The sequence below is a fragment of the Numida meleagris genome, chromosome 1, assembly GCF_002078875.1.
Source record: "Numida meleagris isolate 19003 breed g44 Domestic line chromosome 1, NumMel1.0, whole genome shotgun sequence".
NCBI classification, from domain to species: Eukaryota; Metazoa; Chordata; class Aves; order Galliformes; family Numididae; genus Numida; species Numida meleagris.
In genome coordinates, this window is record NC_034409.1 from 171,424,873 (window position 1) to 171,448,415 (window position 23,543).

The 23,543-nt window shown below is 39.1% G+C and overlaps 1 long non-coding RNA gene across 1 annotated transcript; it reads left to right on the plus strand.

The window, feature by feature from the left end:
* Window positions 7,475-10,583, plus strand: LOC110393395. Its single transcript, XR_002434991.1, has 3 exons — window positions 7,475-7,903; window positions 8,088-8,125; window positions 9,329-10,583. It is a non-coding gene; the product is annotated as an uncharacterized LOC110393395 (long non-coding RNA).

Sequence of the window (23,543 nt, forward strand, 5' to 3'; positions counted from 1 at the left end):
GGCAGATGCTGAAATGAACCAGTGACCAAGTTGCTTAGGTGACACTTGAACACACATTAAAAGAAAAGTGCCGTATTAGCCACACTATCAGTAGAAAGCATGTCTTGGAGGAAGTCTGAAGAGCAGGTGTGCCGTCCTCATTCTGAACCCCCCAGCATGAGTCTCAGAGAGATGTAGAGTGGGTGTTCAGGTCAAGACATTGTCACAGAGTTGTCTTCTTTATGACTTTAAACTGGAAGATAGTAGATTTAGACTAGATATGAGAAAGAAATTCTTTACCATGAGGGTGGTGAGATACTGGAACAGGTTGCTCAGAGAGGTTGTGGATGCCCTCTCTCTGGACATGTTTGAGGCCAGACTGGATGGGGCTTTGAGCAACCTGGTCTAGCAGGAGGTGTCCCTGCCTATAGCAGGGGGGTTGGAATTAGATGATCTTAAAGGTCCCTTCCAACCCAAACCATTCTATGATTCTTCTGAGCCCAATTTCACAATTCCTCCAGGTGTTCTTATGATCACAAGCCTCAGGGAGAATGTTTTCTTTCTCTTGTATCCTGTGTCTGGCCTCTCCAACCACTACCCTGCCCAAACACACTTCTCAGCTCAAGCTCTATCCTAAGGGACCCTGAAGCCCCTGTCTATGCTTGTCTCTAATGCTGTCCCACATTTGTCCCGATCTATTTAACTGGTCCCTACCTATTTATCTCAGCCATGACTAATTTATAGCAGGTGAATCCCAGTCCAGCCTTCTAGAGAGGGCTTTGGCTTCTGAATTTTATGTGCATATTAACAACTTCCTGCAGCCTAATGGATATCTCAGTTGTGAAGAGGAATTCATACTTTTTTATACTAGAGATTTCCTAGTGGTTAGATACAAGTGTCTCCTTACTGATTTTCCTGACAACATTTTTTAGGCTTTTGAGTCTTTGATGCCAGGCTAGTGTCCAGGTGTTTGAGAATTAGTCATTAGGGCACAAAAATAGAAAGTGCTCAGAGCTTCATAGCATCTATTTATAGGTAATGAATGATGTACCTGATGTTTCAGATGACAATAATTCTGCAATGCCGGCTGTTAGAGATCAGTTGGAAATTTTTTCTACAGTTGGATGGAAGTTTAAAGACCATAAAGCAAGATTATGTCTGACCAAATTCCTAGTTTAGGTGCTTCAGCTCTTTTGTGGTTGTAGCCCACAGAGAAGGAGTTACCAGTGTTCTGAGATATACCTACAAGGATTAAGTGGCAATAATGTAAATTCTTATGGCTGCAGATGAGATCCTTTTAGCACATAACAGCTGGCTAATTTCCTGTATAGGGGCATTCAGGTACTTTAAAACCCTTAAGTTCATAAGATTAAAAATGAGTGAAGCTATAAAAAAAAATTATTAGAGTTTCTATTGAAAAAGCCTTTCAGATCTTGTATATCTTATATTTCAATGAAGCATCTAACAAGTCAACAAGAAACCAATAAATTTGATCAGCTTACTTTAGATTCATCTTTAGGATTGTGGTTCTCTATGCTTTGCTGATTTGCTTCCTTTGAAATTAATGCATATATCTCCTAGAAAAAGTCTACCTTCAGCAACCTGTAGTCCAAACTTATTTCTTAGACTCTCTTTAACCTCAGTGCAGAAACACAAGATACCTTGAAGGGTTTTTCAGCCCTTCCTAAAATTAGTTTTCCAGTGTCAGTGGAATTAGTATCTCTGTGGAGATGTCACTTTCTCCTCATGACAATTGAGAAATTCTGGAAAATTAACACAGACACCTAGCTTTTAGGTGACTGAAGTTAGGTGAAACTATACCTGCCTTATAATTTGCACTATTTTTTCCATTTTAATCCTTTTGTTTTTCACTTCCAATTTAATGTTCTTCCTGAGTCTATTCTGTCTTCTTGTTTTTTCTTCTATTCCATATGCTTTCAACCTATTTTAAGTCCATAAGAATGGAGAGCACTCAGCAACTTGCAAAGTTAGATTGAAGTCAATAAAATTGAAAACTGAGCACGAACTGCAGTGCTCGTCAGAGAAGGTTCTTTATTCATTTGACCAACACAAAAAAGCTACCAACTTCTGTTGAGCATCTTTTCAGGACCAAATCTTTGTTTCAAATTCACCTTCTATATAAGTTAAGTTCCATTTCTCTCCAAAAAAGGTCTTTTTGTAAAATAAGATTTTCTTTCACTTTTTTCTTGAATGTGGAATAAGAACATAAAAACAAAAAGGAAACAAAAATGAACAGAAAGCAAATGTTGCAGAGTTCAGATAAATCGTGTTATCGAAAAGCCAGTATAGTTCTTATGCAAATCAGTCTCTCTGCTTTTTTTTAAGCAGAAAAGAAGAAAAAGATAAAAAGCAGAAAGGTTTCCTGTATTTAGTCTGCTTGTATGTATACAAAAGGTCCTTTACCCCTTCTTCATATTAGAAAGATGATGCCCTGATGTTAGACTCTGCATATGTTTCCCATTATTGTTAGTCCGGTATAGATGGATATCAATGGTTTACAGGATGGTTTGTCCCGGTTCTCTGACTAATGGGGCAGAGGGACCCATGGACCCATGCCCTGGGAAAGGGAGAAAGGCGAAAAGAGGGAAAAGATAGGGAGATGGGCCTAAAACAAAACAGTGGCAACGATCTGAGGAGCAACAAACTAATTTACTAAATAAGATCTCAGAATACAAGATAACATCATATAATACAATATAATTGGAATTGAAGCTCATAAATCAAATAAAACGTGAGAGAGTGTCCAAAGACCAAAGGCCTTACTCTAAGCAACCTGAGGCGATACGTCTAGGAGCATCCAAAGCAGAAACGAGCTGGAAGGTCGAAAAAAAGGGGATGTCTTGTGATCCGCGAACCATCTTTATCTTTCCTTCCGAGCAGAAAAAGGTAAAAGAACAGCACAAAGTCCTCTGGGGTATGTAGTTCTTCTTCTCGTCTATCGACGATCCACGAAACTAGAGCATTAACTCTTTAACTCTCAGTACACTACATGATGTTATGATGTAGAATACTGATAAGAAAAATCATAAAACCATGACATTGGCATTACGTTAGCTCCTTTCTTTATTTACAGTGTATTATTCAGTCACTGGAGTATGTGTTGTTGCATCTTACAAGCACTCACAGGAGTCCATTGCTTGTTGCAGATGATAAAGCTTTCTTCATATTATACAGTGTATATACATGCCTTGCTCTTACAGTGTGTTGTATAAGGGGATGCTAGCACGGCCATTTAAATCTCTTGCAGGAAATTCACAGTAATATTTGTTGGATATCCTGGAGTGGCTGGCTAGCAAGGAGGTGCTACGACCTTACTTGTTAGTTTTACTGAGAAGATGCTCACATTTTTTCCTAAACATTAATATGTCAGTCCTCGAGGCCTAGATGCTGTCAGATGTTGAATGTAGAACAGCTGTCTTGATGTAGTCAGGAAATGCTCAGTAGCACTTAGCCTTTGGAGAGCCAGTAAATACTCTTTCGTTACCTTTAGAGGGCCAGTTATTCACAGTCACTAAAACAGCTCTGACTTGTTTCTAGGTACATCTTTAATAGATATGTATATGGTAATAAGAGAATGGAAAACATCTTTATTTTTTCCACTAGCCACAAAAGAAAGGGTCATACTCTCAGAGAGTCAAGTAACCTGTCAATTTATGACTAACTAAACCTCACTGTAACAAAGTTCAGACTGATCACAGATACAGAAGAAACTTCAGGTGGTGCTGAGGGAAATAGGTTCCTTGCTAACAGATGCTGTGAGAATAATCTGTGATAAGAATCCACCAGAAGAAATGTATTAAAACAGTCCTTTTAAATTTTGTAATAAGTGGACATAAACTCTTCACAGATGCACAGCTATTCTGAATAATCTGTTAAATTTGCCATTTTTTGCATCATGTCTTTCAATAAATAAGAGAGTATTATCAAAACAAAAAATAATAATTCTTTTGAGTAGTCATTCATACTACCACAATAGAGTTTGGTCTCACTTGTCAAAACAATCAAGGCAGACAGTGAAAAGCTTAATGCAGAATTGGGAGAACTTTAAAACTGCTTAGAGTCAAAGCAAAAGAGAAAAAGAGAGACTGATGTAACGGCTGTCATGGAGAAACAGTGATTGATGTTTTGTGCAATGGAACACAAACTTCATACTAAGTAATAAGAACTCAGCCATCATACCACTAATTACTCAAACTTGATCGTAAAGAGCATCAGGGCCTCAATTAAATACTGTATATTACCTGTCATTCTAATTACATAAACTTTTAGTTGCACTGCAAAAGCAGTACATAATTTAATTATTTCTATTTAATGTATTTTAAAACAACATCTAAAACCTCACCCAACAACCTAGAGGTTTTAACAAATCATTAAAACCACTATTCATGTGTACAACAGTGCTGTAGCCACAAAATCCTGGCATACATTTCAACACTGTTTATAAAAATCAAACTTGGAAACCTACTGTCTTAAAAGGTCCTGAATTTGGCTGCCAGAGCTTTAATGAGGTTTCACAGATCCAAGCCAGCCTTAGTTGTATTCCTGAAGCGTAAAAAATACACCAGGAGCAAATCCTGGCCTCTTTCCTCAAGAGTTTTCAGGAAAAACAACTTCCTTGGAGAGCTCCACTGGGGCAACTGACAGATACTATTATGGTTGCTAGGACTTCCTCTGGAGAAAGCAGAGTGCAGGGGTTGCAAGGCCTTATTGCTACAAATATAGGCCTAAAATAACTTTATTGTCCACAAAATGCAAAGGCTGTCAATAGGACAGACAACTGGGAGGTAGATACAGCTGGTTTTGTTCACAGCCATTACCTCAAAGAGCACAGAAACACAACAGTATGTGGCACTCAGCAGTGTATCCCATGCTGTCTGTCCCACTGACATAAGTGGTTTCGTAAACAAGGTGATAGATTCAGATATAAGCTCTTTGGATAAGGCAAGAAGAGAAAAAAATGTAATAGCCCATACTCTTTGTTTATGATGCAGCACAGAAATCGAGGGAATGCTGCTAATATAAACATGTCTTACCTAAGGGAAAAAGATATTGAAGGACTTTAATCCTGGAGAGTTTTCTACAAATTTCACTGGAGTTGCAAAAACTGTTTTGGTTTTGATTTGGGTTTTTGTGCTTTTTTTTTTTTTCTTTTTTTTCCAGCTATTCCAAACTGAGGTCTTCAATTCCTGCAGCATGACTATCTGTCTTGACCTTCAAAGATAGGAAGGACAGTCTAAAAGAGGCTAAAAGAAGTAGACAATACATTTAGTAAAACTAAGGTTATTTAGTGGTGTCATCTTTTTTATACTACTTGCTTTCATTAGCTGTGACCATATGGAGCTCACAGATGGCAAATAAAACAGTGACGTCCTGTTCAAATAAGAAGGGGGTAAGGAAAGCAGATAAATTGCTGGCAAAATCAAGATGAATGATGAATATGATATATGTGATATATGTCAGACAGCACACAAAATGTCATGTAAAACTACTATGGCACACTTGAGCGTGGAATGATTTTCAATCTGAAAATCAGGAGCTATTAGACTGACATCAGACAACAACCTTAGAGATCAATCTTGGGGAAGGGAGAATAACCCTTTAGAGCCTTGAACATGTAAGAATGAAGGCTTCTTTCCACTCATTAATTCTATTTTCGCATTGGTCCATCCATACTGGATTTCCTCTTTTCTTCCTTCCCTGAAGACACTGTCAGGGTTATTGTCTTTCTCTGGTCCTTTCTCTTTCCCCTCTTTTAAGGAAGGATTTTGTTCTGCATTTGGTGTTGCGTCTAGCTGGACAAGATGACATTTTGTAAGCAACATGATCCGTTGTTTCTCTCTAAACCCAGAGTTACAGTGAAATACTGGCTCTATGCTACCTGCTGCACCAATTCACCATGAATTCAACAGAGGGAGTAGGAGCTAAGGACCATGAAGTTGAAGTACCATTCTTACTGAGTGTAACTTAATTTTTTTAAACTTTTCTCCAGTGTACCAAGTTTTGGTAAAATTTGCTTATTAAGGTGCATACAAAGTTCACAGAATCATGGAATTGTAGGGGTTGGAAGGTACCTCTTGACATCATCTAGTCCAACCCCCTTGCTAAAAAGGTTTCCTAGAGTAAGTTATACAGGAGAGTGTCCAGGCTTTTGAATATCTCCAGAGAAAGAGACTCCACAACCTTTCTGGGCAGCCTGTTCCAGTGCTCTGTCACAGTAAAGAAGGTCTTCCTCATGTTTGTATGGAACTACCTATACTCCAGTTTATGCCCATTGCCCCTTTTCTGTCACTTGGCACTGCTAAGAAGAGCTTGGTCCCATCAGTTTGACTCCTGACCATAAATATTTACAGGCATTGATAAGATACCCCCCTCAGTCATCTCTTCTCCAGGCTGAACAGTCCCAGGTCTCTCAGCCTTTTCTCATAAGGGAGATGCTCCAGGCCCCAGTCATCATTGTGGCCCTCCACTGAGCTCCATCTAGAAGATCCCCATCTTTCTTGCACCAGAGAGTCTAGAACAGGACGCAGTACTCCAGATGTGGTCTCACCAGGGCAAAGTAGGAGAGGATCACCTCCCTCAGCCTGCCGGCCACACCCTTTTTAAGGTACCATAGGATGCCATTGACCTTTTTGGCCACAAGGGCACACTGCTGGTTCATGGCCAACCTGCTGTCCACAGGGACATCCAGGTCCTTCTCCGCAGAGCTTATTTCCAGCACATCATCCCCTAACCTGTACTGACACATGCATTTCCTCCTCAGATAAAGGACTCTAGACCTGCACCTCATGAGGTTCCTCTCTGCCCAACTTTCTGGCCTGACCAGGTCTCCTTGAATGGTAGCACAGCCTTCTGGTGTGTCAGCCACTTCTCCCAGCTTTGTATCATCATCAAACTTGCTGAGGGTGGACTCTATCCTTTCATCCAGGTCATTGATGAAGATGTTGAACAAGACCAGACCCAGTACCAATCCCTGGTGAACACCACTAGCTACAGGCCTCCAACTAGACTCTGCACTGCTGCTCACAACCCTCTGAGCTCTACAAGTCAGCCAGTTCTCAGTACACCTCAGTGCCAACTCATCTAACCCACACTTCCAAAGCTTACCTGCAAGGATGTTTTGGGAAACAGTGTCAAGAGCCTTGCTGAGGTCAACGTATGTAACATTCACTGCTATACCATCATCTACCCAAGTTATAAGAATGCTACCAGGTTGGTCAAGCATGATTTCCAAGTTACTGAAGATTGTTCTGGCAAGCAAACTTGGCATATTAAGATGGTCTGTGGTGATATGCTAGCATACCTCAACGAATGAATATTTTCGGCACACAACTTCTGCCAGCTGAAAGGTCCTTCTGTTGTTCTCCAGTACTTCGCTGAAATTATTAACCATCATTCCTTTTAATGCAAAGTCAAGCAGGGGAGATTGTAGCATAATTATTTACAGGTGCAGGAAGTTTATACTCACTTGTTTGATTTGAACAGGTGCAGAGAATAAGCAACCCCACAGAACAGGAGGTAGTAACACTGGGGAGGTGGCAATGAACAGCAGTACTTCTGCAAGAATCCAGATCTATTGCCTTGTACCTGAAATGTGTACCTGAGTAACCACAACAACTGACGTTCAGAAGGCTTACATCAAACCCTGAGCTGAACAACAAATATAAAAATCCCTTTTGATAAACATCTAACTGGTTGATGGTGGTGCTTTATAAAGAAGGAGAGTTTACACACAAGCCTTATAAAAACAGAACGTGAAATATTGAGGAATTGGTGCTGTCTGAGACCCCTGAGGAGATACCAGATATTCTAGGAAGCTAACAGAGTGCTCAGAGCAAGTCAGTTGCATCTTTTTTCCTCTTTTAACTCAAAAATATTCACCTCAGCCTACCATTAAGCAAATAAGGTAGGTCTAAATGTGATAGCTCGTTGTTTATCCTTTTTATTTTCACTGATGCTTGGATAGGCTAATTTTGTTTTATATGCAAAACATTAAGTTTTGAAAAATATTGTTTCAATAATGTTCATTGAAATTTTTCAATTCCATGAAAATAATATTTGTTCATTAGATGTTTTTTTTCTAATTGAAGGGTAAGAATGGAAGAATGAAAACCTTCATTCTAGACAGGTAAGAGGTAACACTTCAGAGATATGATTCAGAAAGAGAGACAACTAGTAGCTTTCTCTTTCTATAGAACTATGCACACTAAAAATTCTGAGCTGACATGTTCATAGGTCCTATGATAATAAATGCAATTACAGTAATGATGCTTTCAACTTCAAAATGCATTCTGATAGAATATTGGGTAGACAAACTTAGTAAGACTAAGTATACAAACTGTAGGACTAAATAATGGAGGAATGTGAAATATATGTTATACTTAACTAAATGTTACTAGTAGTAATTTCAGATTATTTTTTCTGACAAGTGAAAGATTTACATTTTCTTAAAAATATTTAAATGCAAACAGGGCTTATCAAGTGTATCAAACCTATGTGATGTCAAAAATGTTTCTTTTCACTATAACCCAGTAACTCTCTTGAAGCTCGCATTATGCAAGACTTCCTTGGTATTCTGTAATATATTCAGTGTACAAATTAATTCCTCATTCAAAAGCATCAGCATGCACAATGGTGGGATACATTAACATTGTGCCATTTGCTACTGACTCAAAAATGAAAATTAAATCAGATCGGATGGAGAAAGACATAGACAATGAGATGTGACATTTAACTATAACAAGGCAAATTCAGAATAGGACTTAGGTGGTCTGAATATCCAATATACAAAGTTTCTGAGATCCTCTCTCTCATTGACTACTTCATACTGAAAGTCTCCAAATGCCTTTAATTTTATCTTCAGTTTAAGATAGAGTTAAAGAAAACCTAGCCTAATGCATCTTTGTCAACAGTTTACGGGTGTTCGGCCTGGTTCCGTGATGAAGGGGACAGGGGACGGTTATTGGTATTCCACATCATAACATCATGTAGTAGTCCTTCTCTTCTGAGAACCAAGTACATTCACTACATGACATTATGATGTGGAATACCAATAACCTAAAATCATAAAACCATGACAATCTTTCATGGCATAGGTACTGATCTACTTGGTCCTAGCACCCAGATTTCTCATTCTTTGTAATCCCTATTAGGATCTAGAAGTCTGACAGAGACACAGAAAGACAGCCTATATACCATCATGACAAATCATAATATCTCATTTCTTGTAATTTCATGAATTTTCCACTACCCTAGTGCTACTGAAGAGTACCACTTCCCACCAGTTCCATTATCTTCTATGATGGCAAATACAAACCTTCTTGCCTTCCAGGAATGTATCCAGAAAAACAAACAAGCTACGTGATGACATCTTCTACTTAACCTCTTACTGTTGTGTGAAAGTGCAGAAAAGGAAGTGACACGGAAGTAAGGAAAGCAAGTGACTGAGCAAACGACAGTGATTAGGATGTTTTGGCAGAAGCTGGGAGTCCTGGATTTTAGGAAATCTTCAGCTAATATTATACAAAGTGATGACAGTCACAAACAACAGTGGTCACACTGAATATGGTCAGCTACAACCCACAATTTCAACCTAGCTCATCAGTTGGAGCACAGTATACCTGAACCACCTCCCAAAGAATGCAGCTGTCCAGTGGTTTAAGCCAGACATACTTGAAGCTGCCATCTCCTGTGTCTTCTGACCTTTCTGGAAATATATATACATTTTCACCTGGCTGGCTTGGTTCTTAAATGATACAGATTCAGAATTTAAATACTCTTTAAAAAAAAAAAAAAAAAAAGCTTTTCAGCACTGAAAGACTTGCGTCTTGTTGAAGGGGATGGATGATTTACTGCCCCGGTTGTTAAGTTACCAGAAGACAATGAATTAGAAAAGTAGCTATAAAAACTCAACTCTATTAAGTTATTTAAGTGAAAGACTCTAATGTAAGACCCAATCTCTTAAAATGTTCCTTAATATTAAATTATTTTCAAGCATTCTTACAAAGGGAACCAGTAATTTTTTAGGAAATTTACTCTGGTAGTTCTCTAGTTCTCTTCATTTCACCAGCACTTGAGGGGAAAAAAAATAAAAGTCTTTTATAATCCTTCAGAGCTTTGCTCTTATTTAATAATCAGCATTATTTATTTATTTATTTAAATACACTCTCAAGCACGAAAAAGGGCCAATTGTCTGCTTATTCAGTGGATTTATAAGCATACACCTGCCTTTCACGGTTCAGTACACCACCTTCAATAAACAGCTGCCATGCAAAGATTCTCAGAAATAACTCCTGATTTTTTCCTCTTTGCAAAAATTTCCTACCTTAGAAATCTCTGAGGCCACATCTTGTCTTGGGATCCCTCCCAAAAAAACAGAGTGGTCTGGGAAAACTTTCAGGTATGAAGCAGCATCCTCTCTGCAGGCCTCATCAACAGCCATTAAAGTTGATGGAGAAAGCTCCCACTGATTTGAGCAGGAGTTGGTTTGAAACCTTTAATTGAGTATATAATTTAATCAGAGCAAAAAGCTGTTCCGTGGGGTCTCTTGACTAAGTGTAGATATTATTGTACTTAAATAAATAACCTTTGGCTACTTTACTCCAATTCTGCTGCTTTTTCTCAATTAAGCACAGTACCACATAATAGAAATCAATCCTGATCAAGGGAGCCCACTGACATCTAAGTTTTAATGAGAGTCTTTTTGTGTCAAAAGGCCACTGCATCTTTGCTAGCAAGGTATAAAAATAGTTTCAAACATTCCCCAGGAAAGACTTTTCATCCTGGGACTGGTTTTTGAAAGATTCACACCTCTCACTCTTTCATCAGTCCTACATGATTACTGCCTAAGTAGTAATCAGAAGTTTGGTTAATAAAGACAATAAGCTGGAATTCAGCAGCTACTTTGAAATGTTTGAAGTCTCCATCAAGCATGATGCCTCATCAGAAATCAGAGAACTAAAGCAAAAAAAAGAGTAATTGAGTAGAAACATTGAAAAAATAACAGTAATACCCAACCCCTGAAGTGAATCCATTACTGTAAGCAAGAGGGTGGAAGTGAGAGTTCATCTCAGACTTCTTGAACAAAAATACAGTGATTTCAGCTACTGAATTCTTTCTAGCCTGTAACATGACCTTTGATACATAGCTTTTACAACATGCCTGGGGAAAAAAGTAGAAATAGCTTGTTCTGAAAAAAGGTAACCATATTTTTTGTTAACTTTGTGAAGATTTTCTGCTGCTTTGATGAACTTCCAGAAGGATTTTCATTGACTGTAATATAATATGAAAGGGTGACATTTTTTTTCTGAAATATTGTGATTTATAGGTTGTTCTACCACCTCTAGGAAAAAAACAAAACAAAACAAAACAAACAAACAAAAAAACCAATCTAATATAGTATTCTGTTATTCTGTTCCGGGTTCTCTGAAAATCCTAGTGAACATATCACTTAAAAGATTTTGTGGACATTCATGTGGAGACGCCGATGCATCTCTTTGATTGTAAAATCCTTCCTCAAATTCTCCTGCTTTATTGCCCGGTGTTTTTCCAAGCTTGAACATTGGTAAGATCCACATCCCTAAAAACACAAGGATTCCGTGTGACCTAGATGAAATGGATGCGTGTGTGCACTCTTGATTACATTTCAGCTACATCAGTTTCCTGAACAGGAGTGCTGCAAGATAGCTTGTGCACCAGTGTCAGCAGGAGGGAGGAGGATATTCCTTTTTCCCAGTAGGTAGAGGATACAATTCACATGAGACATTAATCTGACATAATTGAAATGTGTGATTAAGAATTAAGTCATTGTATAAGGAGGTGGGATCTGTGGAAACACCCTCTTTTTCATGGATGGGGTATTTTGTGTTTTTTCTTTTTTTGTTTTGTTTAAATGAGTGAACTACCAGCACTCAAAGGGAAGAAGCAGGTGCATGAGCTAAGGAAGAGGTTTTGGAATGTGACTCCCATGTATAACATAAGTTCAGTAAGTTAAGCAATGTGGGAGAAACACCTCGTGCCCAACCTGATGTGCCTACCTCTATCCAAGCTGCAAGGAAACAATGGGGTTGAAACAATGGAGATGGAAAAAAAAAAAAAAAAAAGGAAGGATACATGAGAAAGTCATATACTCACAGCTCTAATACTTAGGGGCATCCCAATGAACATACTGAGGATAAGAACTTCCCTTTTCACCTCCCCAGATCTCTGGTCCTGTTTGTAGCAAGGAAAAAGACATGCTTATTTTTGTTTTGTGTCATAGCTCGAGGGATTTTTCACAAATGGCAGATCTATGAAAAAGGTCTGAAAAACACAGAAGGTAAGAAAAGCAATTCAGGTAAGTTTCCTCAGGCCTTCAGGCAGAAGCCTGTGGTCAATAGGCAGTGGGTTCCTGCAGGGAAAGGCAGTGCTTCTCAGGGAGGCTGCAAGGAAAGTGCCAGAAATCAATGTAGCAGAAGTCCTACCCACAAAGGCTGCTCTGTTTTGGACTTCTCAGGAGTGCTTAGTGCCCGCATATCAAACCCCTCACCAAATAACTGCACCAAGGAAGCCCATGAACCCTGAGGGACTTCTGATGTCTTGTTTTCTGCCAGGTCTCATTTCCCACCATCTCCTGCCTTGCCAGCTTCATCGGGATGAAATATTGTACTGTCAAGCTTCAGATAGCCTTAGTTCACGTGTAATAGCTGTTGCACAATGGACCCAATCAGTATGTTATTTTATTGATAGCTGTTTATAATGTCTTCTCTGCAGCTTTCTAGTTAGTTTTATGCTATGCTTTTATTTGGGCATTTGATTGATTTATCTTCTTGTATGAATGTGTGCATTGTATGTATGCTTCCCTTTGCAGATTGTTAATTACATAGATCTATTCTGATTGGGGAATACATTTGTTGTGCTTCAACTTGTCATGCAGTTAAACACCGCACAGCCTTGTACTCAATTCCCTCTCCCAGTGTGATAGGGGAGAGAATTTGAAAAACAAGTAGAACTCAAGGGTTGAGATAACAAATATTTACTAAGACAGAAAAGGAAGAGGGAAATAACAGTAATGATAATCATAGAATTATGGAATCCTTAGAGTTGGAAGGGACCTCTGAGGGCCATCTAGTCCAACTCCCCCGCAGTGAACAGGGACACCACAGCTAGATCAAGTTGCCCAGGGCCTGATCCAGCCTTGCCTTGAAAGTCTCCAGGAACAGAGCATCAGCCACAGTAGGTAACTTGTTCCAGTGTCTCACCATCCTCTCTGTAAAAGATTTTTTCCTTATATCTAACCTAAATCTATGTATATGATAGATGAAACATATATATGAGATATATATATTTACAGAACAAGCAATGTAGAGAACAATTTCTCACCACCCACTGACACCCAGCCAGTTCCCAAGTAGTGACTGCCCCCCAGGCAGCTCCCTTCAGTTTTGTAGATTTTTTTCACATTATGTCATATTGTACAGAATATCCCTTTGGCTAGTTTAGGTCAGCCGTCCTCATCCAATCCCCTCCCAGCTCCATGTGCCCCCCAACCCCCTCACTGGCAGGACAGAACGAGAAACTGAGAAACTTGGATGTAAGAGGGAAGCTGGATGTCAGAGGGAAGTTCTTTACAGAGAGAGTGGTGAGGTGCTGGAACAGGCTGCTCAGAGAGGTTGTGGATGCCCCATCCCTGGAGGTAGGTGTTCAAGGCCAGGTTGGATGGAGCCCTGGGCAGCCTGGACTAGTACCAGATCTGGATATTGGTGGCCCTGCCTGTGGCAGGGGGCTTGGAACTTGATGATCCTTGGGGTCCCTTCCAATCCAAGCTATTCCATGATTCTATGAACTGAAATGTCCTTGGCTCTGCACAGTGCTGTTCAAGAAGAACTAAAACATCCATGTGTTATTGACAATGTTTTTCTCCTAAACCCAAAACATAGTATCATGCCAGACACTATGAAGAAAATCAACTCTGTTCCAGCTGAAACCAGGACAACATTTAACACCTGCAATTCCATTGCCTAAGTGTTTTGACCTGGTGCTGATATCCCAACAGTTACCCACAGGCTCTGCTCAGGCAAGGTTTCAGCTACTCTCCTCGTGCATTACACACTGTTGCATTTGCAGGAAACATGCAGACAGACTGTGAGTGCCTGTGCTAAAGCCATGCTACTCCTCTCTAGAGCTGAGGAGATCGTGGTGAGTTCCCATCTGTGTATTCACACCCATGCAAACACAGGTGGTAGCTGCCAAGTTACTGTGCGTACATCCTGCATTTCCCCATAGCATAGTTTAGGACATGGGAGTGAGGGTGATGGGGAATGTGTGGGTGTTTCTCTGAGCTGGTGGCCCCATGGCCTGCTCGTGTTGGAGAGTCCCTGTAATACATGGACTTCTTTCTTGCTTGAGGCCAGAGCCTGGCTTTGCCTGGGGCTTTTGCTTAGGGGTGAAAGGTATTATGGTCTATGAGTTGATAGGGAAGAAAAAGAGGTAAATTAATAATGAAGTAGACTGAATTTTAACAGCACTTCTGCTCTGTTCCTCTCTCAGAGGATTAGAAAGGTGGTACTGAGACAGTTTGTTAAACAAATCTGTTCAGCTCCTGACCTTCACTGCTGCTGAACAATTTTCTTCTGGCATAACCACCTCTCTCATTTGCAGAGAGATAAATAAAAATGCGTGCAGTAAGATATAAAAAAGGATGCATTGTTTGAAGGAGACACGTGCACTCTGTGTCACTCGCAGCTGACCTTGAAGCTTATGATACAGGACGAATGTAGCTGCAGGCAAGCTCACAGCTCCATCACTGTCAGCAAGAGGCATGTTGGAAAGCCTTCCAAGGCACTTGTTTGGCTTGAAATAGCTTCACATTTCAGAATTGCTTTGAATTTTCCTTTTTTCGTTTTAGACTTTGGTTGATTTTCCAAAGCATAACACTGTATTAAAAGGATTTTCTCTCTGCTGCACCCCATGCTTTCTTCCTCTTCCCTTCCTCACCAGCTATTCTCTTTTCCTCTTTTGGTTTGTTGCAGTACTAGGATATATTCTTTAAAAAAAAAGCTAGCAGCTTGCTCAGCGAAGCTCTGATTTTTCCATTATTAGCATGTTTAAAGTTGCAATCAGCCATAACAGAATGGTAGGGGAGGAGGTTATCTCATGGTCCTTTTGTGCAGCCTGAGATAATAAATTCAAAACCTGTAGATAGCAGCTCCCATGGAGGGTTACACAAATAATAAAAAGACTTGGGAATTCTAAATGAATAGTCAAAAAGGTCAAAATGTGAATATGATGGAAAATATCTGAGCAAACCCCAGATTTTTGCCACATTTATTTTCTAGAAATACCAAATTTATTCCTTTAGAAATAAAAAGTTTTAACTTTAAAGCCAATTCATTTTAAAGATTTCTAGTAAATACATAGATCTTCAGGAACCCCAAACCAGAATACTTTTAATATAAATTCTGCAATCTTTTGAAAATCATGATGACCAGGAATTAATGTTCCATCGCAACCAGAATCATAGAATGACTTGGGTTGGAAGGGACCCCAAAGATCATCGGGTTCCAATCCCACTGCCACAGGCAGGGCCAAGAAGGGATGTATCTGTCCCTGCACCTCATTTAACATCACCCAGATGTCTGTATTCCCAGCCAAAGGAGGGAGAAATATCCCAGACTCCATCTCAGGAGAGCTGGGTCCATTTTATAAAAAATATGCATGCATGCTATAGACAATGATAATTCAGTAACACTTATAAAAGCAACTATATGCATTTGCACTAAATTCTCATATTGTATCTTGAAAATTACTGTCCTTCCTGTAGCTTGCTCCCCACTCTCTTCATAATGTCCTCATTACTTACCAGTGCATTATCCAGGTCCCAATCCTGCCAAGAGAAGCTTGTATGCTTGACTTCATGCTTGGACCTTGTGAGGTCCTGTCTACAAATGGGCAATCTCAGAGATGTGTGGTTTTGATACAGGGACTTTCATGGACTTCTTCCAACATCAGTGAACACTGCATAATAGCAAATAAAAGATCCCCAAGGGATGTGTGTAGAAAACAGCCCTCCTCTTTCGCGCAACGAGCTGTTTCTGGGGATACCCTCAGTGCTATCCTGTGCTTTCCCAACATCTGGACTACGTTTCAGGTGTTGCCGAAGCTGTAGGTTTTTAAAAGTGTAAATTCAGTTATAGAGTTTCAGTCCCTAGATCCAAAATGTTGGTTTCACATGGTGCACAGCAGTGGATTAGTACAAGCTCACTCTGCCACTTCAAACTCTCACAAAATTTTTGAAGTGGAAGCTTTGTTCCATCAGTTTTTTTGCTGGAACAGGTATCTTTATTTATGTAGATGATATAAGGCCAGTTAAACACTGTATAGTGTGTTCTGGCTATTCAAAGGGAAATACAGTTCCGTCCTCAGCTCTAACTATCATTACTATTCCAAAGAAGTCAACAAGGCTTGTGAAGGTCTTGGAGAATATGCCCTATGAGGAGCGACTAAAGGAACTGGGGCTGTTTAGTCTGGAGAAGAGGAGGCTGAGGAAACACCTTATTGCTCTCTTTAAGTACCTGAAAGGTGATTGCAGTGAGAGTGGGGTTGGTCTCTTCTCACTGGTGACAGGTGACAGGACAAGGGGAAATGGCCTCAAGTTGTGCCAGGGGAGATTTGGGTTGGATATTGGGAAAAACTTCTCTACAGAAAGGGTTTTTAAGCACTGGAACAGGCTCCCCAGGGAGGTGGTTGAGTCAACATCCCTGAATGTGTTTAAAAACCGTTTGGATGTGGTGCTCTGGGATATGGTTTAGCCCTGGGTTGTTAGAGTTAGGGTAGTATGGTTAGGTTGTGGTTGGATTGATGATCTTGAAGGTCTTTTCCAACCTGAGCAATTCTATGATTCTATGATTCTATTGTACTGTAAGCTGATCTAGTAGCAAAGTAATGTGGTATTAATGGAGAAGAAGCTGAGAGTGAAATAACATTAAAAAAATTGGTTGTTTTTTCAGAAGATGGGACAAAAAGCTTGGTCTGTTTTAGAAGCTGAGGTGAAGGCCTCCTTTCTCACGCTGACTGAGGACGAGGTGCCTTACGCTGTTATTTAACGACTCCTGATAGAGCTCCTGGCCGTCCTTCCAGGCTGGCCCTGAAGCCACCTCAGGCCATGGCACTGACAATGCTATGATAGGATGGGGTCCCAAGCAGAGGACAGTTCTCACTAAGCACAGAAAAGTGGGCTGCAAGAAAGCCTTCCAGTCAATAAAATAAAGAGGTAGTAAACATAAAACTATGAAGATGCTCTCACAATTAAAATTGGTAAAATTAAAGATTACAAAGAGAATGTTACAATCCAGTTGTGTAATTGAGCTCAATTAGAGAGTTAAATATTTTAGTCTAGACATAAATATCAGAACAACTAAAACCTTTTCAAAGTCTGTATTTGTACCACTTCATTAGAAAACTTGAAAATGGCTCTTTTGCTACACCTCTAAGCACTTTTCCAGCAAACGTCTATTATATTAAACTGACTGTGATCTCCACTGACTGACAAGCTCTTCTAGATTTTAGTTGAAATTTATTTTGTTCTTAAATAACAGCCTGGTTAATTAAGATTTTGCAGTGAGTTCAGTTTATGTGAGGCAATTAATTCTGTTGCTAGGGAGCACCAATAACAGTTTTGAAGTATAATATGCTAAAGTGTGTTTAAATTGTTTTACAGAAGGCCTGGAAGAGTTTGAATTACATTCACGATGCTTCAGGTATTGCTATTTTAATGGTCTTGCACTTAACAAGTTTTTCAGGAAAGTCCAAGAGTGCTTTGGATTACCTTTTGTTTTTTCACTGCAAAATCTGTAAAAATTAGAAATGTTGAGGGGCATGACCTTGATGGTGGAGTCATCATTTCTTTTTTCCTTTCTATTGTCTATGACTGTCTTTTCAAGAGTGAAACAGCATTCTCTTCTCAGTCCTTTCCCTGAATCTACCCTCCCCAGGTTGGTGTTACTTCAGCACTTAAAGACCTCCTCCTTTTAATTGAAAAAAAAATCACTGTAGGAGACCTCCTCTTCTAGAAGAGAAAAGTCTTGAACTCATATGTAGGACCCCTTATATAGAAAGTAGCAAATATGTGCATGTAAATAGGAGACAAAGAGACCATTGAGCCAAATTCTGATCACCATAAGAAATTAAAATACTTAAATTTGTCCAAGTGACATCATACATTATGTTGAGTGAGAATTTAGAGATATATCTTTATTAGAAATATCTTTAGCATCAAAGAAATCACATCAGCTACCATTGTATTATGTACTAGCTTTGTAGTCTCAGAATGACAGGCATATTTTTTAATTACAGAGAAATGCAGCATATATTTGGAACTTGTTTCAAAGGCCATTCAAAGAATGGCAAGATACTTTGGCTTCCATGGACTTTGGACTGTATGCTCTGCTGTTTTTACCAAATCCCACCAGGAATATCAGAGCAAATCTGTCACAGATGTGCTAGTTGGCTTAATGTCCATAAAAGAGCACCAAATAAGAGAAGATGAAGTTAAGAATTAGAATAAAATGTTGCACTGAAAGTAAAAAGGTAATGGAATTGTCCAGACAGCTTAAATGCTGCAAAATTATTTGTGGCAATAAACAGGCAGCTGACAGATGGATACGCGTTTTTTGAAAAACTGAACTTAAGATAAAATAAAAATTCCAGAGACACATAATCACAAGTTGGAGTAGCACTCACCAGCATCAAATCCTACCATTTTTTTGTAATGAGTCAAAGTTGCTGATTTCTGTCAGTGTTGTGCATTTAATGTAACATACAAAAGTAAAAACTCCGTAATAACTACCATATTTCCAAACTAGATTTTGAAGTAAGGTCTCTGAAGTGTTTTCTGAAATTTCTAAATTTCTTTGTTAGATAAGAGCCTCAGTTTTCTCTGGCTGGTGAATAAAACAGTGTTTGATTACCAAAGGTCAAATTAAAAGCCACTAGGGGAAAAACACTGTAATGTACTTAAGTACAGTACCTAATATTTTATTCTAGGGACAGCTTGACGCTTCTCCATGAGAAAAGAAGGGTAAACTGAAGTTTTAGAAGTAACAATCACTCTTGCTCACAACACAAGCCTTTTACTTCAGAGTTATCCGTAAGGATTTTAGAAGCACTGTGCTTCATATAAGTATTTTTAGTTTTCTTACTTCACGCTCTATTTGTACTTAAAAATGTCTGTGCACTATATGTAAAATGACATTCTGTTTCTTGATTCTGAGTAGGGCCTATGCCTTTTCCTTTAATCTTTAGGATATCTAGAACAACCTCTCTTTGTCATTTATTATCCATGGCTCTCTTGGAGACGTATTTCTGTAGTTAGCTAATAGGAAGGGGACTATTTCTCACAGTGAGTGTGCTTTATATTGCTCTGCTCTGCCAGAAGACTCCCTCCACAACCAACTGGGATAGTTCTGATTTTTTTTTCAATGATAATCTTTTTGTAATTACCAGTGAAAAAAAAATCACACATTGGGCTCATGACTTCATATGCCTTTGGGGAAAGAAGGAAAGAGTAGAACAGAGAAGTAAGTTTTAACTGTATCTTTTATTACTGTGTCCCTTAAATAATGAGAGTTCTTCCATAACTTGTTTCATCAGACAAACACTGCATTTCTGTAAGCCAGAACTTTCTCTCCCATCCCTCATTTTCTTAATGCTCTGTTTCACCTGGGCCTTTTTCTCATATTATTTTGATCCAGTACTGGAACAAGGTGAAGTATGTGCCTGATAGGCAATAAGGCTGATAAGGCTGTTACTCCATTAAGGACTTTTGACAGCAAGAAATAGAGAGTTCTACCAGTTTAAAGCAGTTGGAATATTTCACTTAGCTTGAATTGTTGTCTGTTTTTCACTGACATCCAGAAGCTTGGCAGTTTTATTCTGAGAGCTATTTACAGTCCCCAAAGTGTAAAAGAGATTATTTTATTGTATACTTTAATATCGTTTTCTTATTATGTACTCCCTGAAATTACTTTTCTGTAATGACATACTGAAGAGTAATAAGAAGGCAAGTATCATTTTTATATTGCAATTTTCTGACGATTTTTGTATAACTGTTTTTTGCTGACATAAATAGCATGTTAATAATAAGGACATGATGTTTCACAGTATTACAATGCTCTGCATATAAAAAGACCTCGTACTGTCCCATTTCAAAATAATTCATGGTCTCTGGCCTTCATTATCAAATGATTGTCTAGAGTTTTATCAAAGAAGATCACTTTTTTTTGGACTTAAATATCACTCACTATCCTCTCCCAATTACTTTTGCCAGCTGGTGAATTTTGAACCCTCTGTGATGAAGGTCCAGTTTCCTCTGTGTCAGCCAGGCATTCAGCATGATGTCCATGGTTTGCAGGGAGTGCTGAGAGCAGGACAAAGAGCTTCCTTTTAAATTCCATTTATGATAGCCGCTGCCAGTGCAACATGTTTTTCCTTGTCAGGGGGTGAATTTTTCAGCTTCTCTTGCTGAATATTCAAAATTACTTAATGAGGTAATTGTTTGGAGAATCGTTACTTAGTTGATATGATGAGCAGCCCGTGCAGAAAAGAAATCACTGATTCTTTGAAGATGAAGATACCTGCTGTTGAATGACAGTGACAAATACCTTCTCTGGTTTTCATGGCATGTCTTACAAAGGACTATACAGATGCCTTACACGTTCCTTCTGAATGCCATTTTCAGTTGCCTGTACCTGTGACAATATGTAACTGTTAAGACTGACTGTTTTATGCAGTCTCTCACTCAATTCTGAAGTGTCAACAAAAGCAGACTGACCATTATAGAAAATATTAAGCTGGTGAATAATGACTAGAGAGCTTAATTTATTGGACTTGTTCTCAACCTGACAGTTTCAGTTGGTGGTGAGTGGATCTGATATTATGAGAAAAAAATGAATAATAATTCCTTAGTCATCGCTTTCACATCTTTTTTATATTATGTATTTAATATTTTATATTTGTAGTTTTGTATTATGTTATTTTAACATTTTCAATATTATCTCCTGCCTCAGTCTTCTCTTTTCAACTTTTGGTGATCCTAGTCTATTTTTTTGGCATCCATTTCAGCCATGTGGCTGGTGTTTCCTTTCTTCAAAGTTTTTCTAGTTCTAGATTATCATAGGCGCTACCAGCTGCAGATGTACTCACACCTGTTTTAAACAACAATTCACAATGACTCCATGTCTACAGAATAGTTGGTGACAACTAGCAATTGTTGGTCTAGAAATGTCCAAGTAGATTTACTTTTTTCTTGTATTTATGTTAATGGCACTAATGCCATCATGGAGAGAATGGTAGTGGGGCAGGCCAGCAGCTGTGAGCCTGGCTGACAGCTCTGGCCTTTGCCGGGTTTGGCTTTCTGAAACAGAGGTAAGTAAAGGTCTGTAATACTAGGGGCACAGGAGGCCGCATCTTTTTAGGCGGTCTGTCCCAAGGAATAAGAGGCTCTATTCAGATATTTCCAGACTGACACTTGCTATTGTTTCTGTGGAAACACCTTGATCCTTGTGTGATGTTCATCATACTGCATCCTGTGTTGAATATAGTTGGTACTGAGCAGGGTTATCTTCATGGTAGTGCTGGTAAAAGATAGTCTTGCTCTTCTAAAGTGGTTATCCAAGATTCTCATTTTGTGTTTTTTTTTCACAGTGTCTTGGCATCCATTTTTTGACCAGGCAATCCATTCCCCTTCCCCTTCATTGTCTCTTGACAGCAACATCTGTTGCCTGGAGGAGACACAGGATTGAAGTAGAAAAAAAAAAGTCCTTCATAACTCATGGCAGTGGCCTGGTCCACGTGACAGTTTTACCATCCCTTGCACGAAATGGCATGTGTTCAGCCTGTTATGGTCTCATCACAGCGTGCTGCTGAACTGTTCTTAGAGGTTTTGCAGATGGATGCATCCTGCCAGTATCCCTGTGAAGAAACAGGATCCAACTAGATTGTGATGCATGCTTCGAAGTATCAGAGCAGTCCATTTGAGAGCATTCTGGGCTGCTGGCTGAAGACTGTTGCTGTTTGCGAAATGCTTAGCTGCAAGCAGGAGTGTCCAAAGTTTTCACTTGGGTGCTCTACTCACCCTCCTTCTTTTCTCCCCATGCTTTTCATTCTTTGCTTCCACTGCATTTCATGCCTAGGGACAAAAAGTACAAAATGCCAGAGGAATACCAAAGTCCTTCACTGCTGGTTGATGACAATGTACTTCACATGGACAGCATGAAGACAGTAAGTAAGCTGGAGGATGGATGTGACAGGACCACTATAAAGGCACTGTTAAGGCCTTAACTGCAAACACTGATGGGTGTGCTGGCACTCAGTGCATATGAATCCAGCTGGGTAAAATCTCAGTACTCACTTGCAACAGCCATGGTAATGCAGATATAATAACTTCAGTGGGGGCTGGATCAGACTCATGTTTTGTGCAAGTGTAAAGCGAAACTTTTAAAAATGGTTACAAATAATGTTTGAGAGCATAAATAAGTAATGGAGTGCATCAGCAATCCTATAGCAAATTAAGGCATTTAGTTTTGCACAAAATTAAACCCCAGGTTTGCTTGTATGCATACAATTGTGCACACAAGCTGTTGCTGAAAGACTGGACACTGGCAGTTAAATCTATTCACATATTACATTTTCGGGTGCAATTCAGCACAAATCTGCTCAGGTTTTCATGGATTCCATTATCCTGTCAGCAAGGGATCAGAGAGTCATCTGTGTAAATTGCCATAAGTCAGTGCTGGTGTCAGTCAGACTTCAAGAATGTAACTGAGATTTAAACTATGCTCATAATAATAATGTGCATGGCTTTGTGTAGGCTGTCTGCAGGGAAGAGGAGTCCAGGCTAACTTTTATCTTTGCTGGAACATAATCATTCCTCATGTCTCATGTTTATTGAAATGCTAGCCAAAATGAAGCACATGGTTAACAGCACCAAGTATAGCTCACTGGGGTTAGAAGGAACAGAGGCTTACTGAAAACCAAAAGCAAATCTAAGAACAACACAAAGCATCATTAGACAATGTCTGAGATAATGCTATGTAGTATCCTTTTAGCTCTGGTTTATTATGCAAGCCTGCTGAACGCTTCAGCCTGAAGGCAAAGATGCAGCTTTCATTCACCCCTCCTACACTGTGTGGGACTGTCAGCCCTTGAAAGTAGTCAGTATTATGATATGACAAAAGATTTTTAAAAAGGGAAAGCAGCCAATAACCATGTGTTCAAGTTGACATTTGTGCTCTTTTCTTCTGAGTGTTTCCTCCTTTATGACAAATAAACAATCCTTGAATTAAAGAACACTGTAATATGCAAATTTTAAGCACAAAAAAATTTTGAATGAACTCTTTTCCCACTTGATGGAAAACTGGAATTTGTTGGTGTAAATGTCTAGGATAAAAAAACAAAATTTGTACCCATTCACAATTCTGATTACTTAACACCCGCATTTAATAAATATATCCTTTATATAATGGCAGGCTTTATGTTTTTTAAAATATATATTTGAGTACAGTTTGAATTCA